The sequence below is a fragment of the Biomphalaria glabrata genome, chromosome 3 (assembly GCF_947242115.1).
Source record: "Biomphalaria glabrata chromosome 3, xgBioGlab47.1, whole genome shotgun sequence".
In the NCBI taxonomy this organism is placed as follows: Eukaryota; Metazoa; Mollusca; class Gastropoda; family Planorbidae; genus Biomphalaria; species Biomphalaria glabrata.
Window position 1 is genome coordinate 23,561,840 of NC_074713.1, and position 20,534 is coordinate 23,582,373.

The following is a 20,534-nucleotide window of genomic DNA, read 5'->3' on the forward strand; positions in this document are numbered from 1 at the left end:
TATTTATCTATATCTATAATGTATGAAATATATTCTCTCTCTCTCTCTCTCTCTCTCTCTGTATATATATATGTATATATATATATATATATATATATATATATATATATATATATATATATATATATATAATATGCACGACTAATTGATATAATAATTGGTGAATGTTTTTATTGACTGATGTGTTGTTGCCAACAATAATTAATTGTACAAAGTTTCAACTTTATCCTAGAATGGTAAGTAGGACTAATAACGTGAACTAGACAAATATCAGCTTAACAAAACTTCGTCTCTGCTGTTGTAGCCCCAATGTGTGGAGGTGTATGGAGGTGTGTGGAGATCTCCACGTGACACTCGTCCAATTGACACTTTTTTTTAAAAAGAGACATTAAAGCTTTCTTGGCACGTCATGGAAGTCTGGCTTTGGATTTTAATGAAGAGGGGATTGTGTGGGCGTAGGGCATGGAGTGGACTAGGTCTCTAGCTGGGGAGGGGAGGGAAGGTTTAGACTGACTAGTCTGCTTGAAACTCAACCAGAAATAGTTCGACATAGATCTAACAAAGTCTTGTGTAAAAGTGATATTTTATGCTCACGATTCACGGTTAAGTGATCACGTTTTTAGGGTGACCAAAGACACACGTTGCCCAAAACGCACGTGGCAAAAGACACACGGTACACAAAACTTAAGACACACGAGACAAATAAATCACATGCAACAAGACACATCAGACGCTCGCAAGACACCCGTGACACGGAACAGATGGGACGCTAGACAAACGTGGAACAAGACACACGCGAAACAAGACCCAAGATCACGTGAGTCAAGACACACGTGGAACAAGACACGTGTTACACAAGACATAAGACACACTTTACATAAGACACACGTGACACACGGAACGCAAAATTGACGTGATAGTAGACGCACAATGCACTAGGCACTAATTGCACAACACTCGAGTTAAACAAGACACATATCACACAGACACGCGTGACACAATGACACACGGAACACAAGACACTCGTGACACTGTTCAGCATATATTTTCTCGGCTGTTTTGCATTCGACTGTCTCGTTATTTCAAGATTACAACCTGCAAATGAAATTCAGTTTCTTGTCGCGAATAATAGTTTGTCTCTGAGAATCAACAGTCAAATCATTCTCATAGACACAAGTTGACACTGATTCCTATAGAACTATACTACCATTAAGATCTGAAACAAAGTTACTGATATTGAAACTAATATTGAAACTGATATTGACATACTACCATTAAGATCTGAAACAAAGTTACTGATATTGAAACTAATATTGAAACTGATATTGACATACTACCATGGAGATCTGAAACAAAGTTACTGATATTGAAACTAATATTGAAACTGATATTGACATACTACCATGGAGATCTGAAACAAAGTTACTGATATTGAAACTAATATTGAAACTGATATTGATTTTGAAATAGCAATGATCATTTAACATATGTCGAAACCCTTTTCTTCTATTTAGGGTGATTATTTAAAGATTTTCATAGATTTGATGTTATCTCTTATCAAAGACTAGGTACGCCATTTTTGCTGCGTCACTTCCATGTTTGCTAGATCTAGATCTTAAAAGCTTCTGTACGAAGATTGCAGATCAAAGTCAATAAATCAACGCACGTTCACTTTAAGGAGACTTGAAACGGGCCCGTTGTTTCTTCCAGGACAATGATGAATAAGGAATAAACTACACAGGCGGTAGAGTCTAAATAAATTATTATTCACCAATGAGTCGAGTGTTTACTGAAGGTAATTTACAACCTCATGACCAAACACAAGAGGTCGGTCTACTCCCTGACTCGCACCCCACACAATTGAGAGGTGCTGTTGGTGGTAGAACAAGAGGAGCCAGAAGGATCAAATGCGCGAGAGAAATGAATATAGAAATAATCAAATCGTTCTTCCGTGTAAACAATTGTGATGATAAACCTCTCCCAGGTTATAGTCAAAAACTCTTCCAGGAATTCAACAAAATCCTCCAACATAAGGCTATACCTGTCCTGGAAGGATGGAGGCCGTGGATTGCAGAACATCTTCAAACTGTGTAAGACGCAAGTTTCCAAAATACGATCAAAACTGCACGCCTCAAGCAATGAACTAGTTTCCTTCCTAGGCAAATACGATAATGATGCAACCCCTCTGAACCTAAACAATGTTGATGTTAATGTCGGTTTGGACGACGTCGGGCATGATATTCGCCAATGGGAAGAAAAAACACACCAAGGAAAATTCCCGGCTTTATTACATGGGGACAACATTGACAAGGCTGCTTCCTTAACATGGCTAAAAGCAGGTCATCTTTACCCTGAAACTGAAGGCTTTGTCACAGCAATACAGGACAGAGTAATTAGAACAAAAAATTACGAGAAACATATCCTAAAACTCAATATTGTTGACAAATGCCGAAAATGTGGAAATGTGGGTGAGTCAATTGAACACATTATGGCGGGATGTTCAGCCCTATCGGAATCTGCCTACCTAGGTCGCCATAACCAAGTTGCAAAGCTAATACACCAGCACTTGGCTTTGACACACAATTTGATCGGTAAGGATACTCCTCCATATTACAAATACTCACCACAAGAGGTTCTCGAGTCTACGGATCATCTGCTGTACTGGGATAGGCCTATATTGACTGACAAAACGGTAGATTTTAATCGCCCTGATTTGCTGCTCTTTGATACAAAAGAAAAGACCGCTACCATTACTGACATCGCCGTACCACTCTCTCATAATTTAAGAAAAACTGAGCTGGAAAAACAACAAAAATATGGGAACCTTGGCTTGGAGATTAAGCGTTTATGGAAATTATCTAAAATAACAATATACCCCATTGTCATAATAACAGAGGGAATAATAACAACTGACCTCACAGATACCTTCAAGGCCCTTGGCATTCCTAGGAACATTCTCGTTGCCTGTCAGAGGGCGGTACTTCTGCAGACCTGCCACATCACCAGAAAATTCCTCGGTGGAAACTGATAAAGGGACTACGATGAATTTTGTTTCCCTTTAACGAAACTCGACCCTGGCAGCGCCAGAGAATGACTACTCGTTTTTTTATAATAATAATAATAATAATAGGGATGCTTAACTTTATTAGAATCTGCCTACCTAGGTCGCCCTAACCAAGTTGCAAAATTTAATACATCAACACTTGACTTTGACACAGACTTTGATCAATAAAAATAATTCCCGTTACTACAGATGCTCGCCACAAAAGGTTCTCGAGTCTACTGATCAGCTGCTATAATAGGACAGGCTTATTTGGACTGGCAAAACGGTAGATTTTAATCGCCCTTATCTGCTGTTCATTGATAAAAAAGAAAACAAAAAACGCTACCATTACAAACATCGCCTTACCACTGTGTTATAATTTTAGAAAAACTAAAATGGACAAAAACAATGAAAATATGGGAACCTAGGCTTGGAGATTAAGCGTTTATGGAAGTTATCCAAAACAGCAATATACCCCATTGTTATATCAACCGTGGGAATAATACCAAATGACCTCAGAGATACCTTCAACGCTCTTAACATTCCTAGGAAAATTCTCGTTGCCTGTCAGATGGCAGTATTGCTGCAGACCAGTCACATGACTAGAAAATCCTTCAGTGGACACTGTTAGGCGGACTACAATTAATTTTGATTCCCTTTAACAAAGCTCGACCCTGATAGTGCCAGAGAAAGAAAATAATAATAAAATAATAGTAATAACATACAAAATATTAGCTAAAATATTCCGGAGAAAACTTAATGAAACGTAAAATAATTGTCGACAAAGATCGTAACTCACTTGTGCGTTATTAGAGTAACCATAAATGAGCTTTTTCGTAAAAATGTTAGAGTTACTGTAATAAAAACAATATATATATATATATATATTCATAGACTAAGTGACAAGCTGCCAAGATGAGACATGACGTTAGAACTTGACTCTTGACCTCTAACAAATGAGTTTTGCTAACCAGTTTGAAACAAAAAGTCCCCTAGCGTCTATAGCAATCAGTTTATAGGAATGTGTTCTTAACAAACAATCTTCGCCTAAGTCAACAAACTTGTCAGCTAATCATTAAAAAACAAAACAACAAATGAAAAAAAAACGTTGACCAAGTCAGATATGACTGTATTTTTAGTCGTCTACAAATTGACTTACGTTAGTGTTAGAATCATAATCTTTTTTTTTTTAATGAATTACTCGCAGTATTTTGTTTTCCTCAGTAAAATATATTTGCTTGTTTTTAGAGATTTGTGACGCTCCTTAAAAAAGACAATCGATTCAGCCTAACTAAATTGTCCTGCATTACAGCACAAGATAGAAGTGGGTAGGTGTTCTACTGGGATAATTGTCCTACAGTACAGGATAGAAGTGGGTAGGTGTTCAACTGGGATAATTGTCCTAGAGCACAAGATAGAAGTGGGTAGGTGTTCAACTGGGATAATCGCCCTACAGTACAGGATAGAAGTGGGTAGGTGTTCAACTGGGATAATCGACCTACAGTACAGGATAGAAGTGGGTAGGTGTTCAACTGGGATAATCGCCCTACAGTACAGGATAGAAGCGGGTAGGTGTTCAACTGGGATAATCGCCCTACAGTACAGGATAGAAGTGGGTAGGTGTTCAACTGGGATAATCGCCCTACAGTACAAGATAGAAGTGGGTAGGTGTTCAACTGGGATAATCGCCCTACAGTACAGGATAGAAGTGGGTAGGTGTTCAACTGGGATAATCGCCCTACAGTACAGGATAGAAGTGAGTAGGTGTTAAACTGGGATAATCGCCCTACAGCACAAGATAGAAGTGGGTAGGTGTTCAACTGGGATCATTGTCCTACAGCACAAGATAGAAGTGGGTAGGTGTTCAACTTGAATCATCGTCCTACAGTACAACACAAGATAGAAGTAGGTAGGTATTCAACTCGTATCATTGTCCTACAGTACAGCACAAGATAGAAGTGGGTAGGTGTTCAACTCGTATCATTGTCCTACAGCACAAGATAGAAGTGGGTAGGTGTTCAACTGGGATCATCGCCCTACAGCACAAGATAGAAGTGGGTAGGTGTTCAACTGGGATCATCGCCCTACAGCACAAGATAGAAGTGGGTAGGGGTTCAACTTGGATCATTGTCCTACAGTACAGGATAGAAGTGGGTAGGTGTTCAACTTGGATCATTGTCCTACATCACAAGATAGAAGTGGGTAGGTGTTCAACTTGGATCATTGTCCTACAGTACAAGATAGAAGTGGTTAGGTGTTCAACTCGTATCATTGTCCTACAGCACAAGATAGAAATGGGTAGGTGTTCAACTTGGATCATTGTCCTACAGTACAAGATAGAAGTGGGTAGGTGTTCAACTTGGATCATTGTCCTACAGTACAAGATAGAAGTGGGTAGGTGTTCAACTGGGATCATCGCCCTACAGCACAAGATAGAAGTGGGTAGGTGTTCAACTTGGATCATTGTCCTACAGCACACGATAGAAGTGGGTAGGTGTTCAACTGGGATCATCGCCCTACAGCACAAGATAGAAGTGGGTAGGTGTTCAACTGGGATCATCGCCCTACAGCACAAGATAGAAGTGGGTAGGTGTTCAACTGGGATAATCGCCCTACAGCACAAGATAGAAGTGGGTAGGTGTTCAACTGGGATCATCGTCCTACAGCACAAGATAGAAGTGGGTAGGTGTTCAACTTGGATCATTGTCCTACAGTACAGGATAGAAGTGGTTAGGTGTTCAACTTGGATCATTGTCCTACAGCACAAGATAGAAGTGGGTAGGTGTTCAACTTGGATCATTGTCCTACAGTACAAGATAGAAGTGGGTAGGTGTTCAACTTGGATCATTGTCCTACAGTACAAGATAGAAGTGGTTAGGTGTTCAACTCGTATCATTGTCCTACAGCACAAGATAGAAGTGGGTAGGTGTTCAACTTGGATCATTGTCCTACAGTACAGGATAGAAGTAGGTAGGTGTTCAACTTGGATCATTGTCCTACATCACAAGATAGAAGTGGGTAGGTGTTCAACTTGGATCATTGTCCTACAGTACAAGATAGAAGTGGGTAGGTGTTCAACTCGTATCATTGTCCTACAGCACAAGATAGAAGTGGGTAGGTGTTCAACATGGATCATTGTCCTACAGTACAAGATAGAAGTGGGTAGGTGTTCAACTTGGATCATCGTCCTACAGTACAACACAAGATAGAAGTGGGTAAGTGTTCAACTTGGATCATTGTCCTACAGCACAGGATAGAAGTGGGTAGGTGTTCAACTTGGATCATTGTCCTACATCACAAGATAGAAGTGGGTAGGTGTTCAACTTGGATCATTGTCCTACAGTACAAAATAGAAGTGGTTAGGTGTTCAACTTGGATCATTGTCCTACAGCACAACACAAGATAGAAGTGGGTAGGTGTTCAACTTGGATCATTGTCCTACAGTACAACACAAGATAGAAGTGGGTAGGTGTTCAACTTGGATCATTGTCCTACAGTACAACACAAGATAGAAGTGGATAGGTGTTCAACTTGGATCATTGTCCTACAGCACAAGATAGAAGTGGGTAGGTGTTCAACTGGGATCATTGTCCTAGAGCACAAGATAGAAGTGGGTAGGTGTTCAACTTGGATCATTGTCCTACAACACAAGATAGAAGTGGGTAGGTGTTCAACTTGGATCATCGTCCTACAGTACAACACAAGATAGAAGTGGGTAGGTGTTCAACTCGTATCATTGTCCTACAGTACAACACAAGATAGAAGTGGGTAGGTGTTCAACTTGGATCATCGTCCTACAGCACAAGATAGAAGTGGGTAGGTGTTCAACTTGGATCATTGTCCTACAGTACAAGATAGAAGTGGGTAGGTGTTCAACTTGGATCATTGTCCTACAGCACAAGATAGAAGTGGGTAGGTGTTCAACTTGGATCATTGTCCTACAGTACAGCACAAGATAGAAGTGGGTAGGTGTTCAACTTGGATCATTTTCCTACAGCACTGGATAGAAGTGGGTAGGTGTTCAACTTGGATCATCGTCCTACAGTACAACACAAGATAGAAGTGGGTTGGTGTTCAACTTGGATCATCGTCCTACAGTACAACACAAGATAGAAGTGGGTAGGTGTTCAACTTGGATCATCGTCCTACAGTACAACACAAGATAGAAGTAGGTAGGTGTTCAACTTGGATCATCGTCCTACAGTACAACACAAGATAGAAGTGGGTAGGTGTTCAACTTGGATCATCGTCCTACAGTACAACACAAGATAAAAGTGGGTAGGTGTTCAACTTGGATCATTGTCCTACAGTACAACACAAGATAGAAGTAGGTAGGTGTTCAACTTGGATCATCGTCCTACAGTACAACACAAGATAGAAGTAGGTAGGAGTTCAACTTGGATCATTGTCCTACAGTACAACACAAGATAGAAGTGGGTAGGTGTTCAACTTGGATCATTGTCCTACAGTACAACACAAGATAGAAGTGGGTAGGTGTTCAACTTGGATCATTGTCCTACAGTACAACACAAGATAGAAGTAGGTAGGTGTTCAACTTGGATCATCGTCCTACAGTACAACACAAGATAGAAGTTGGTAGGTGTTCAACTTGGATCATTGTCCTACAGTACAACACAAGATAGAAGTGGGTAGGTGTTCAACTTGGATCATCGTCCTACAGTACAACACAAGATAGAAGTGGGTAGGTGTTGAACTTGGATCATTGTCCTACAGCACAAGATAGAAGTGGGTAGGTGTTCAACTTGGATCATTGTCCTACAGCACAAGAAAGAAGTGGGTAGGTGTTCAACTTGGATCATTGTCCTACAGTACAACACAAGATAGAAGTGGGTAGGTGTTCAACTTGGATCATCGTCCTACAGTACAACACAAGATAGAAGTGGGTAGGTGTTCAACTTGGATCATCGTCCTACAGTACAACACAAGATAGAAGTGGGTAGGTGTTCAACTTGGATCATCGTCCTACAGTACAACACAAGATAGAAGTGGGTAGGTGTTCAACTTGGATCATCGTCCTACAGTACAACACAAGATAGAAGTGGGTAGGTGTTCAACTTGGATCATTGTCCTACAGCACAAGATAGAAGTGGGTAGGTGTTCAACTTGGATCATTGTCCTACAGCACAAGATAGAAGTGGGTAGGTGTTCAACTTGGATCATCGTCCTACAGTACAACACAAGATAGAAGTGGGTAGGTGTTCAACTTGGATCATCGTCCTACAGTACAACACAAGATAAAAGTGGGTAGGTGTTCAACTTGGATCATTGTCCTACAGTACAACACAAGATAGAAGTAGGTAGGTGTTCAACTTGGATCATCGTCCTACAGTACAACACAAGATAGAAGTAGGTAGGAGTTCAACTTGGATCATTGTCCTACAGTACAACACAAGATAGAAGTGGGTAGGTGTTCAACTTGGATCATTGTCCTACAGTACAACACAAGATAGAAGTGGGTAGGTGTTCAACTTGGATCATTGTCCTACAGTACAACACAAGATAGAAGTAGGTAGGTGTTCAACTTGGATCATCGTCCAACAGTACAACACAAGATAGAAGTGGGTAGGTGTTCAACTTGGATCATTGTCCTACAGTACAACACAAGATAGAAGTGGGTAGGTGTTCAACTTGGATCATCGTCCTACAGTACAACACAAGATAGAAGTGGGTAGGTGTTCAACTTGGATCATTGTCCTACAGCACAAGATAGAAGTGGGTAGGTGTTCAACTTGGATCATTGTCCTACAGCACAAGATAGAAGTGGGTAGGTGTTCAACTTGGATCATTGTCCTACAGTACAACACAAGATAGAAGTGGGTAGGTGTTCAACTTGGATCATCGTCCTACAGTACAACACAAGATAGAAGTGGGTAGGTGTTCAACTTGGATCATCGTCCTACAGTACAACACAAGATAGAAGTGGGTAGGTGTTCAACTTGGATCATCGTCCTACAGTACAACACAAGATAGAAGTGGGTAGGTGTTCAACTTGGATCATCGTCCTACAGTACAACACAAGATAGAAGTGGGTAGGTGTTCAACTTGGATCATTGTCCTACAGCACAAGATAGAAGTGGGTAGGTGTTCAACTTGGATCATTGTCCTACAGCACAAGATAGAAGTGGGTAGGTGTTCAACTTGGATCATTGTCCTACAGCACAAGATAGAAGTGGGTAGGTGTTCAACTTGGATCATTGTCCTACAGCACAAGATAGAAGTGGGTAGGTGTTCAACTTGGATCATTGTCCTACAGTACAAGATAGAAGTGGGTAGGTGTTCAACTTGGATCATTGTCCTACAGCACAAGATAGAAGTGGGTAGGTGTTCAACTTGGATCATTGTCCTACAGCACAGGATAGAAGTGGGTAGGTGTTCAACTGGGATCATCGTCCTAGAGCACAAGATAGAAGTGGGTAGGTGTTTAACTCGTATCATTGTCCTACAGCACAAGATAGAAGTGGGTAGGTGTTCAACTTGGATCATTGTCCTACAGTACAAGATAGAAGTGGGTAGGTGTTCAACTCGTATCATTGTCCTACAGTACAAGATAGAAGTGGGTAGGTGTTCAACTCGTATCATTGTCCTACAGTACAAGATAGAAGTGGTTAGGTGTTCAACTCGTATCATTGTCCTACAGTACAATATAGAAGTGGGTAGGTGTTCAACTCGTATCATTGTCCTACAGTACAAGATAGAAGTGGGTAGGTGTTCAACTCGTATCATTGTCCTACAGCACAAGATAGAAGTGGTAGGTGTTCAACTCGTATCATTGTCCTACAGCACAAGATAGAAGTGGGTAGGTGTTCAACTCGTATCATTGTCCTACAGTACAAGATAGAAGTGGGTAGGTGTTCAACTCGTATTATTGTCCTACAGCACAAGATAGAAGTGGGTAGGTGTTCAACTCGTATCATTGTCCTACAGTACAGCACAAGATAGAAGTGGGTAGGTGTTCAACTCGTATCATTGTCCTACAGCACAAGATAGAAGTGGGTAGGTGTTCAACTCGTATCATTGTCCTACAGCACAAGATAGAAGTGGGTAGGTGTACAACTCGTATCATTGTCCTACAGCACAAGATAGAAGTGGGTAGGTGATCAACTCGTATCATTGTCCTACAGTACAGCACAAGATAGAAGTGGGTAGGTGTTCAACTCGTATCATTGTCCTACAGTACAACACAAGATAGAAGTGGGTAGGTGTTCAACTCGTATCATTGTCCTACAGCACAAGATAGAAGTGGGTAGGTGTTCAACTCGTATCATTGTCCTACAGTACAGCACAAGATAGAAGTGGGTAGGTTTTCAACTCGTATCATTGTCCTACAGTACAACACAAGATAGAAGTGGGTAGGTGTTCAACTCGTATCATTGTCCTACAGTACAACACAAGATAGAAGTGGGTAGGTGTTCAACTCGTATCATTGTCCTACAGTACAACACAAGATAGAAGTGGGTAGGTGTTCAACTCGTATCATTGTCCTACAGTACAACACAAGATAGAAGTGGGTAGGTGTTCAACTCGTATCATTGTCCTACAGCACAAGATAGAAGTGGGTAGGTGTTCAACTGGGATCATCGTCCTAGAGCACAAGATAGAAGTGGGTAGGTGTTCAACTCGTATCATTGTCCTACAGTACAAGATATAAGTGGGTAGGTGTTCAACTCGTATCATTGTCCTACAGTACAGCACAAGATAGAAGTGGGTAGGTGTTCAACTCGTATCATTGTCCTACAGTACAAGATAGAAGTGGGTAGGTGTTCAACTCGTATCATTGTCCTACAGCACAAGATAGAAGTGGGTAGGTGTTCAACTCGTATCATTGTCCTACAGCACAAGATAGAAGTGGGTAGGTGTTCAACTTGGATCATTGTCCTACAGTACAAGATAGAAGTGGGTAGGTGTTTAACTTGGATCATTGTCCTACAGTACAACACAAGATAGAAGTGGGTAGGTGTTCAACTTGGATCATTGTCCTACAGTACAACACAAGATAGAAGTAGGTAGGTGTTCAACTTGGATCATCGTCCAACAGTACAACATAAGATAGAAGTGGGTAGGTGTTCAACTTGGATCATTGTCCTACAGTACAACACAAGATAGAAGTGGGTAGGTGTTCAACTTGGATCATCGTCCTACAGTACAACACAAGATAGAAGTGGGTAGGTGTTCAACTTGGATCATTGTCCTACAGCACAAGATAGAAGTGGGTAGGTGTTCAACTTGGATCATTGTCCTACAGCACAAGATAGAAGTGGGTAGGTGTTCAACTTGGATCATTGTCCTACAGTACAACACAAGATAGAAGTGGGTAGGTGTTCAACTTGGATCATCGTCCTACAGTACAACACAAGATAGAAGTGGGTAGGTGTTCAACTTGGATCATCGTCCTACAGTACAACACAAGATAGAAGTGGGTAGGTGTTCAACTTGGATCATCGTCCTACAGTACAACACAAGATAGAAGTGGGTAGGTGTTCAACTTGGATCATCGTCCTACAGTACAACACAAGATAGAAGTGGGTAGGTGTTCAACTTGGATCATTGTCCTACAGCACAAGATAGAAGTGGGTAGGTGTTCAACTTGGATCATTGTCCTACAGCACAAGATAGAAGTGGGTAGGTGTTCAACTTGGATCATTGTCCTACAGCACAAGATAGAAGTGGGTAGGTGTTCAACTTGGATCATTGTCCTACAGCACAAGATAGAAGTGGGTAGGTGTTCAACTTGGATCATTGTCCTACAGTACAAGATAGAAGTGGGTAGGTGTTCAACTTGGATCATTGTCCTACAGCACAAGATAGAAGTGGGTAGGTGTTCAACTTGGATCATTGTCCTACAGCACAGGATAGAAGTGGGTAGGTGTTCAACTGGGATCATCGTCCTAGAGCACAAGATAGAAGTGGGTAGGTGTTTAACTCGTATCATTGTCCTACAGCACAAGATAGAAGTGGGTAGGTGTTCAACTTGGATCATTGTCCTACAGTACAAGATAGAAGTGGGTAGGTGTTCAACTCGTATCATTGTCCTACAGTACAAGATAGAAGTGGGTAGGTGTTCAACTCGTATCATTGTCCTACAGTACAAGATAGAAGTGGTTAGGTGTTCAACTCGTATCATTGTCCTACAGTACAATATAGAAGTGGGTAGGTGTTCAACTCGTATCATTGTCCTACAGTACAAGATAGAAGTGGGTAGGTGTTCAACTCGTATCATTGTCCTACAGCACAAGATAGAAGTGGTAGGTGTTCAACTCGTATCATTGTCCTACAGCACAAGATAGAAGTGGGTAGGTGTTCAACTCGTATCATTGTCCTACAGTACAAGATAGAAGTGGGTAGGTGTTCAACTCGTATTATTGTCCTACAGCACAAGATAGAAGTGGGTAGGTGTTCAACTCGTATCATTGTCCTACAGTACAGCACAAGATAGAAGTGGGTAGGTGTTCAACTCGTATCATTGTCCTACAGCACAAGATAGAAGTGGGTAGGTGTTCAACTCGTATCATTGTCCTACAGCACAAGATAGAAGTGGGTAGGTGTACAACTCGTATCATTGTCCTACAGCACAAGATAGAAGTGGGTAGGTGATCAACTCGTATCATTGTCCTACAGTACAGCACAAGATAGAAGTGGGTAGGTGTTCAACTCGTATCATTGTCCTACAGTACAACACAAGATAGAAGTGGGTAGGTGTTCAACTCGTATCATTGTCCTACAGCACAAGATAGAAGTGGGTAGGTGTTCAACTCGTATCATTGTCCTACAGTACAGCACAAGATAGAAGTGGGTAGGTTTTCAACTCGTATCATTGTCCTACAGTACAACACAAGATAGAAGTGGGTAGGTGTTCAACTCGTATCATTGTCCTACAGTACAACACAAGATAGAAGTGGGTAGGTGTTCAACTCGTATCATTGTCCTACAGTACAACACAAGATAGAAGTGGGTAGGTGTTCAACTCGTATCATTGTCCTACAGTACAACACAAGATAGAAGTGGGTAGGTGTTCAACTCGTATCATTGTCCTACAGCACAAGATAGAAGTGGGTAGGTGTTCAACTGGGATCATCGTCCTAGAGCACAAGATAGAAGTGGGTAGGTGTTCAACTCGTATCATTGTCCTACAGTACAAGATATAAGTGGGTAGGTGTTCAACTCGTATCATTGTCCTACAGTACAGCACAAGATAGAAGTGGGTAGGTGTTCAACTCGTATCATTGTCCTACAGTACAAGATAGAAGTGGGTAGGTGTTCAACTCGTATCATTGTCCTACAGCACAAGATAGAAGTGGGTAGGTGTTCAACTCGTATCATTGTCCTACAGCACAAGATAGAAGTGGGTAGGTGTTCAACTTGGATTATTGTCCTACAGTACAAGATAGAAGTGGGTAGGTGTTCAACTCGTATCATTGTCCTACAGTACAAGATAGAAGTGGGTAGGTGTTCAACTCGTATCATTGTCCTACAGTACAAGATAGAAGTGGTTAGGTGTTCAACTCGTATTATTGTCCTACAGTACAAGATAGAAGTGGGTAGGTGTTCAACTCGTATCATTGTCCTACAGTACAAGATAGAAGTGGGTAGGTGTTCAACTCGTATCATTGTCCTACAGCACAAGATAGAAGTGGGTAGGTGTTCAACTCGTATCATTGTCCTACAGCACAAGATAGAAGTGGGTAGGTGTTCAACTCGTATCATTGTCCTACAGTACAAGATAGAAGTGTGTAGGTGTTCAACTCGTATTATTGTCCTACAGCACAAGATAGAAGTGGGTAGGTGTTCAACTCGTATCATTGTCCTACAGTACAGCACAAGATAGAAGTGGGTAGGTGTTCAACTCGTATCATTGTCCTACAGCACAAGATAGAAGTGGGTAGGTGTTCAACTCGTATCATTGTCCTAAAGTACAGCACAAGATAGAAGTGGGTAGGTGTTCAACTCGTATCATTGTCCTACAGCACAAGATAGAAGTGGGTAGGTGTTCAACTCGTATCATTGTCCTACAGCACAAGATAGAAGTGGGTAGGTGTTCAACTCGTATCATTGTCCTACAGTACAGCACAAGATAGAAGTGGGTAGGTGTTCAACTCGTATCATTGTCCTACAGTACAACACAAGATAGAAGTGGGTAGGTGTTCAACTCGTATCATTGTCCTACAGCACAAGATAGAAGTGGGTAGGTGTTCAACTCGTATCATTGTCCTACAGTACAGCACAAGATAGAAGTGGGTAGGTTTTCAACTCGTATCATTGTCCTACAGTACAACACAAGATAGAAGTGGGTAGGTGTTCAACTCGTATCATTGTCCTACAGTACAACACAAGATAGAAGTGGGTAGGTGTTCAACTCGTATCATTGTCCTACAGTACAACACAAGATAGAAGTGGGTAGATGTTCAACTCGTATCATTGTCCTACAGCACAAGATAGAAGTGGCAGGTTTTAACGTTGCATGTCACTGTTCATGCTTTCTATGACTATTGGTCTTTATACCAGCCGACCTGGCAACTATTTTAGTTTTATGTATTATAGTGCTGCAAATGTGCATACTTTTGATCTGACACAAACAAAGAAGCTCTGAGTAAAGTTACTTATTGATGAACTATAGTTATAAAATGTTTAGCAGAATGAAGGAAACTGGGAGAGAGAGAGAGAGAGTGTGTGTGTGTGTGTGAGAGAGAGAGAGAGAGAGAGAGAGAGAGACAGAGAACAGGAAATAGAAAAGAGCAAGTTGTTTCAATTAAATTTAACGTATACTAGAATTCACAGGTTAAAAAGCGTCCCGTTTACGGAAAATTGATACAATGGTAGTGTATATCTCTGCCGAAATAAACAATATATATATTAAATGCAACAATTTATTTACGGAATATAGTTTCTTTGAAAACACACAAAAAAAGAGTTAACATAGGATTAGTTATAAACTCCTGTATCCCTACAGGTCAACAGATGTCCGAATATTCAACAAAGAAATAACAGCGGGTCTCTAAAATGAATTTGTTTGTTTGTTTCAACACGACTACTTGTTTATTCATTTGTTTTATGGATAATTTTTTGTATTTATTTTTTTAAATTGAGCAAGATCGTACCGGAGAAACAGCTGTATCGACAATTTAAAGAGTTGTTTGTTTGAATAGTTTTGATTCTCTTCTTAGACGTTTTGTGTGTGTGTGAGAGAGAGAGAGATAGAGAGAGATTTTGTGTGTGTGTGTGTGAGAGAGAGAGATTGTGTGAGAGAGAGAGAGAGAGAGAGAGAGTGTGTGTGAGAGAGAGAGAGAGTGTGTGTGTGAGAGTGTGTGTGTGAGAGAGAGTGTGTGTGAGAGAGAAATTGTGTGTGTGTGTGTGAGAGAGAGAGAGAGAGAGTGTGTGTGTGTTTGCCTAAAATTGGTCCTGGGCCCCTGTCAGTCGACGAGGGGCGTCTGAAGGAATATGCGGAACTAATTACTGTTTGGCTTTCAATTTCAAATTCATTTATTTTATTAAATTGTATACGACAATGGGAGTGAAGGCATAGACAGTGTTCACAGTAAACTATTGCTCATATTGGCTGCCAGATATGCGCTGTATGTTGTCATTAGAGGTTCAAACCCTGCTCGTAGCCATCCCCCTGCCATCCTTCAGGAGCTTTGGAGTAGAACCTCCTCATGTGATAGAACGTCTGAGACTTCAAATTCAAAATAATGTTATGCTCTATAGCCACCGATTTATCCACTCGCATGGGCGTAACCAAGGGGGGGGGGGCGATCTCGTTTCACACCTTTCTCCGAAATGAAATCCCTCCCGCCGCAAGGGAGGGCATGTTGATGGTCGCTCGTTGACTTAAAGCAAAACATGCATTTTTACAATTTTTCTTTTCAGGCTGCCAACTCTTCATCGAGTCATATAAAAAAAAAGAGTGGAATCTGTGTGGAGAAGGTAATAACGATTGTACTAGAAATGTGAAAGTTGAAACATATCTTTGGGAAACAAAAAATTAGCCAATCGCCCACACTGGGAAAACTATAGTTTGACCTTATAATTTTTCAAAGTATAATACATTTTTAAAAATTTGACTAGAGGTTAACCTCCGATCGGGTCTCAAACAATGAAATCCTATGCCGAACTGGGAGTCGAACACTTAGTGAGGTTGTGACAGAGCGTCGCATGAGGTTTGCGGGACATGTTCTACGACAAAATGAACTAGGCATACCAAGAGTTGCGATGACATGGAGGCCAACACGAGGAAAGCGCAAACAGGGACGTTCGCGTATTACTTGGCGCCACACCTTCATGAAGAACCTCAGAACGTGGACACCAGGTGGGAGGAGGCTTCAGACAGATCTTTATGGAGACAGCTTGCCGCCCAATGCGACGAACTGCGCGGGAGGACCTAAGTAAGTAAGTAAGAGGTTACCACTATCTTCATCTAGAACAGGCTTATGCCAGCGCATGTTCTGGCTTGCTAGGCCTTTTGGAATAAATAAGAAAAGAAGTAACCAAGAAAAACATTTTTAAAAAACTTTAAGAGGACGTAATCATCTTCTTTTTTTGAAGTAACGTCTGTATTATATAAGATAAGATAAGAAAGAGAGACTTTAAAAAAAAAAAGTAGGCCTAATTAATGCTAGATTAAAAAAAACAATTGAATATTTGTCCCCGCCCTCCTTCTTTCTCCGCCAGAATGAATCCTGGTAGACTACACTTTAGAAGAGTCAAAACAACAAAACAAATATTCCAATGATAAGCATTTAGATCTAGACTTAGAAGACGATGTGCAACATTTTCCTGAGCATTCATTTATGAAATTATTGAATCAAAACCCCCCGACATTTGGAAATTCCGAAAGCGATAGTCCTTTCAAAAACGCGAAAGTCATTTCAAAACCGGTGTTGGATTTAGATCTATGTCTAGATCTCTAGCCAAATTCTAATTTTTTATTATTTTTTTAAAATTGAAAATGGTAAAACATGAGTGTTCCCAGTCATTCTTTTCTCAGGATATACATCAACTGTTGAATTTCTAGAAAAATCGTTAGATTAGCATTACGTTCCGCCCTCCATGAAGTTCTAACTTGAATAGAGGTATTATAAAAAATAAAAGAAATTTTAAAGACATCTCCCGTATACATCTTAAAGAGCGATTATTTTGTTCTTAATATGTCATTGTAATGAATGTTAGATAAAAAAAAAAGGAACATTTTTTACCCCGCCCCCTTCCCCGCCTAGAAAAAACCCTCTGGCTAAGCGAATGTGTAAATCTACTAGACTTTATAATAGTCTAATGGCTAGATCTCTTCGAAGACGTCTAGAGCGTTCAAGATAAATCAGTTCTCGCTCTCCAGCCAAATTTAAATTCATTTCTTTGTTAACTTTGAAACATTAGAACGGTCAAACCAGAGTTTTCCCAGTGAGGCCGAATAGCTAGTAATTCTTTTTCCCAACGATATACAGCCACTGTCATTGTTAGAGCCGTTTTCGAGATCCGTGTCAAGGTTTTTGAGACCACCCAGAAGGTTCCAATTTCCATGAAGGTACCAGTTAAGTATAGGTATTGTAAAAAAAAAAGGTCTTGTCCTGACCTTGAACACAGTCCCGCTATCTGAACCGCCAATCTATAACAAAGGAAATAAGTTCAGGTGACCATTGGGTGATTCACTGAAACCATTCTTCTGACCGTAAAACTGACTGGTCCTTTATACGCCGAGGATTGCTGTTGCTGCGGCCTCAACGTGGCACCTCGTTGGAAACGTCTGTTTGTGAAATCAGATAATAAAATGCAATAAAAGGAAAGCGAAACGGAGACCTCGGTGGAGCTGTAAGGAGAGAATGAAACAGTGGCCCCGGTCCAAAAAATCCGCCGCCGTTCTTCAAGCGGACCGCCATAGTTGTCCGGTAGCTGTAGTGGCGGTTCTTCCACAGTTCGAGGCTGACACAGGATAAAACTATGAAGAAATTCAGCATAGTGAAGCGGCCTACGGCTGCTGTACATGGCGCGATCCAACACAGTAATGGTCGATGGGGAAACTTCAGACAGGACTTGGGAGTGGACTTTATAGACTTTTTCAAGGTCCCTTTTCCAGACGATCTACGATTTTAAAAAGTGCATGTCTTATGTTGAGATTGATTGTACGCTGTGAGAGATAGTGTAACAGATTCGAACTAGGCCATTTCAAAAATTGACCATGCTATTTCAAGCTAAAATTTCACACCTAGAAGTATTGCTGGATATCGAATTTGATGAGACGTAGCGATATAAAGCGAATGTTGTGCATTGGATCCCCATACGAGTTTATTTATTTCATTACAATTTTATGAAAAAAATAAAAACATGAATGTTAATTTCTTTGATTATCAGGTAGGACTTGATTCAATAAATATATACAACTTGTTCGTTAAGTTCATTCCAAATAGATGCATTGTTTCCTTGACCACATCTAAAAACGTCACTACTTTTCTCGTGTTTACTGGACTTTTGTTTTTTCGCCGTCGCAAATCATGTTATCGTTAGTTTGTAGATTCAACAGGTCAGTGTTGATGCCTACTATAACCACTGGTCTCAAAGGTCAGTGTTGATGCCTACTATAACCACTGGTCTCAAAGGTCAGTGTTGATGCCTACTATAACCACTGGTCTCAAAGGTCAGTGTTGATGCCTACTATAACCACTGGTCTCAAAGGTCAGTGTTGATGCCTACTATAACCACTGGTCTCAAAGGTCAGTGTTGATGCCTACTATAACCACTGGTCTCAAAGGTCAGTGTTGATGCCTACTATAACCACTGGTCTCAAAGGTCAGTGTTGATGCCTACTATAACCACTGGTCTCAAAGGTCAGTGTTGATGCCTACTATAACCACTGGTCTCAAAGGTCAGTGTTGATGCCTACTATAACCACTGGTCTCAAAGGTCAGTGTTGATGCCTACTATAACCACTGGTCTCAAAGGTCAGTGTTGATGCCTACTATAACCACTGGTCTCAAAGGTCAGTGTTGATGCCTACTATAACCACTGGTCTCAAAGGTCAGTGTTGATGCCTACTATAACCACTGGTCTCAAAGGTCAGTGTTGATGCCTACTATAACCACTGGTCTCAAAGGTCAGTGTTGATGCCTACTATAACCACTGGTCTCAAAGGTCAGTGTTGATGCCTACTATAACCACTGGTCTCAAAGGTCAGTGTTGATGCCTACTATAACCACTGGTCTCAAAGGTCAGTGTTGATGCCTACTATAACCACTGGTCTCAAAGGTCAGTGTTGATGCCTACTATAACCACTGGTCTCAAAGGTCAGTGTTGATGCCTACTATAACCACTGGTCTCAACTTAAGACTCAAGAAGTAAAGTAAAGCACGTAATGTTCCTATTTCAGAACTTGCGATCTATAGGTCAGATGAGGAAACGCTGAAAACGTCTAGGGATAAAAAAAAATTATGCGTGATTTAAATCTAAAAGTAATAAAATAACTTACTAAAATGTTTGTGAAACAGCAACTTGAAACTTGGACACGTCAATCAATATTTCAAAACATGCTCTTCTCTTCTGTTGCTATCCAATCCAAACAAAAACAAAAAAACAAGAAATTTAGAATGCACGAACAAAATGAAATTCCAGATTTGAGAGAAAAAAAACTTAATCATAGAAGGTCAAGAACAGAAGTTTGATGTCAGAAATGTGTATTTTAAGCAGTTAAATGACCGGAAAAGTTCCATTCACTGTGACGCAGTCCATCCTTCAGAAGAAGAAAAAAAAATAGTCTGTTTACTTTATTGCTTTCTCGAGTGCCTTGAGTTGAGTTGGCGCGTGCGAGCTTTTCCTTTGGTGTGATTTGATTGGTTCCAGCCTCACGTGTGTCGCAGCAATGACGACATGACCGTCACGTCTGCTCCTTCTAATAACTCTTACTTTAGCCGCCATTTTTTTTTTTATTTTGAAAAAAGACAATATGTATAAAAAAAGAAAAGAGACAAAGTAAAAGAAGAATTGATTGCTCGAATTGATTGTTGTATTGGGGACTGCTTCAATGAATGCTGTATTCGGACGAATGAATGATGAATGAATGCTGGTCGTCTGCTAACAGAATTGATGATTAATGTAAACAGGCAATTTATGTCTGAACCTTCAAAATGTTTTTTTTTTCAGCCCTAAATAGCCGAGCACTTGATACGTGCCAATGTTCTCGATACGTGGCCAATGTGAAGTGTTCATGACATAATTGTATCTGAGCCTTGATACGTGGCCAATGTGAAGTGTTCATGACATAATTGTATCTGAGCCTTGATACGTGGCCAATGTGAAGTGTTCATGACATAATTGTATCTGAGCCTTGATACGTGGCCAATGTGAAGTGTTCATGACATAATTGTATCTGAGCCTTGATACGTGGCCAATGTGAAGTGTTCATGACATAATTGTATCTGAGCCTTGATACGTGGCCAATGTAAAGTGTTCATGACATAATTGTATCTGAGCCTTGATACGTGGCCAATGTGAA

The 20,534-nt window shown here is 40.6% G+C and overlaps 1 protein-coding gene across 1 annotated transcript in view; it reads right to left on the bottom strand.

The window, feature by feature from the left end:
- LOC106064402 (dentin sialophosphoprotein-like) overlaps nt 1-19,823 on the bottom strand; it is a 159,831-nt gene extending 140,008 nt beyond the window's left edge. The window contains exon 1 of the mRNA XM_056024090.1: nt 19,512-19,823. The gene's annotated coding sequence lies outside the window, so the exon portion shown is untranslated. The remainder of the gene's footprint in view (nt 1-19,511) is intronic.
- Nucleotides 19,824-20,534: the final 711 nt, after the last annotated feature.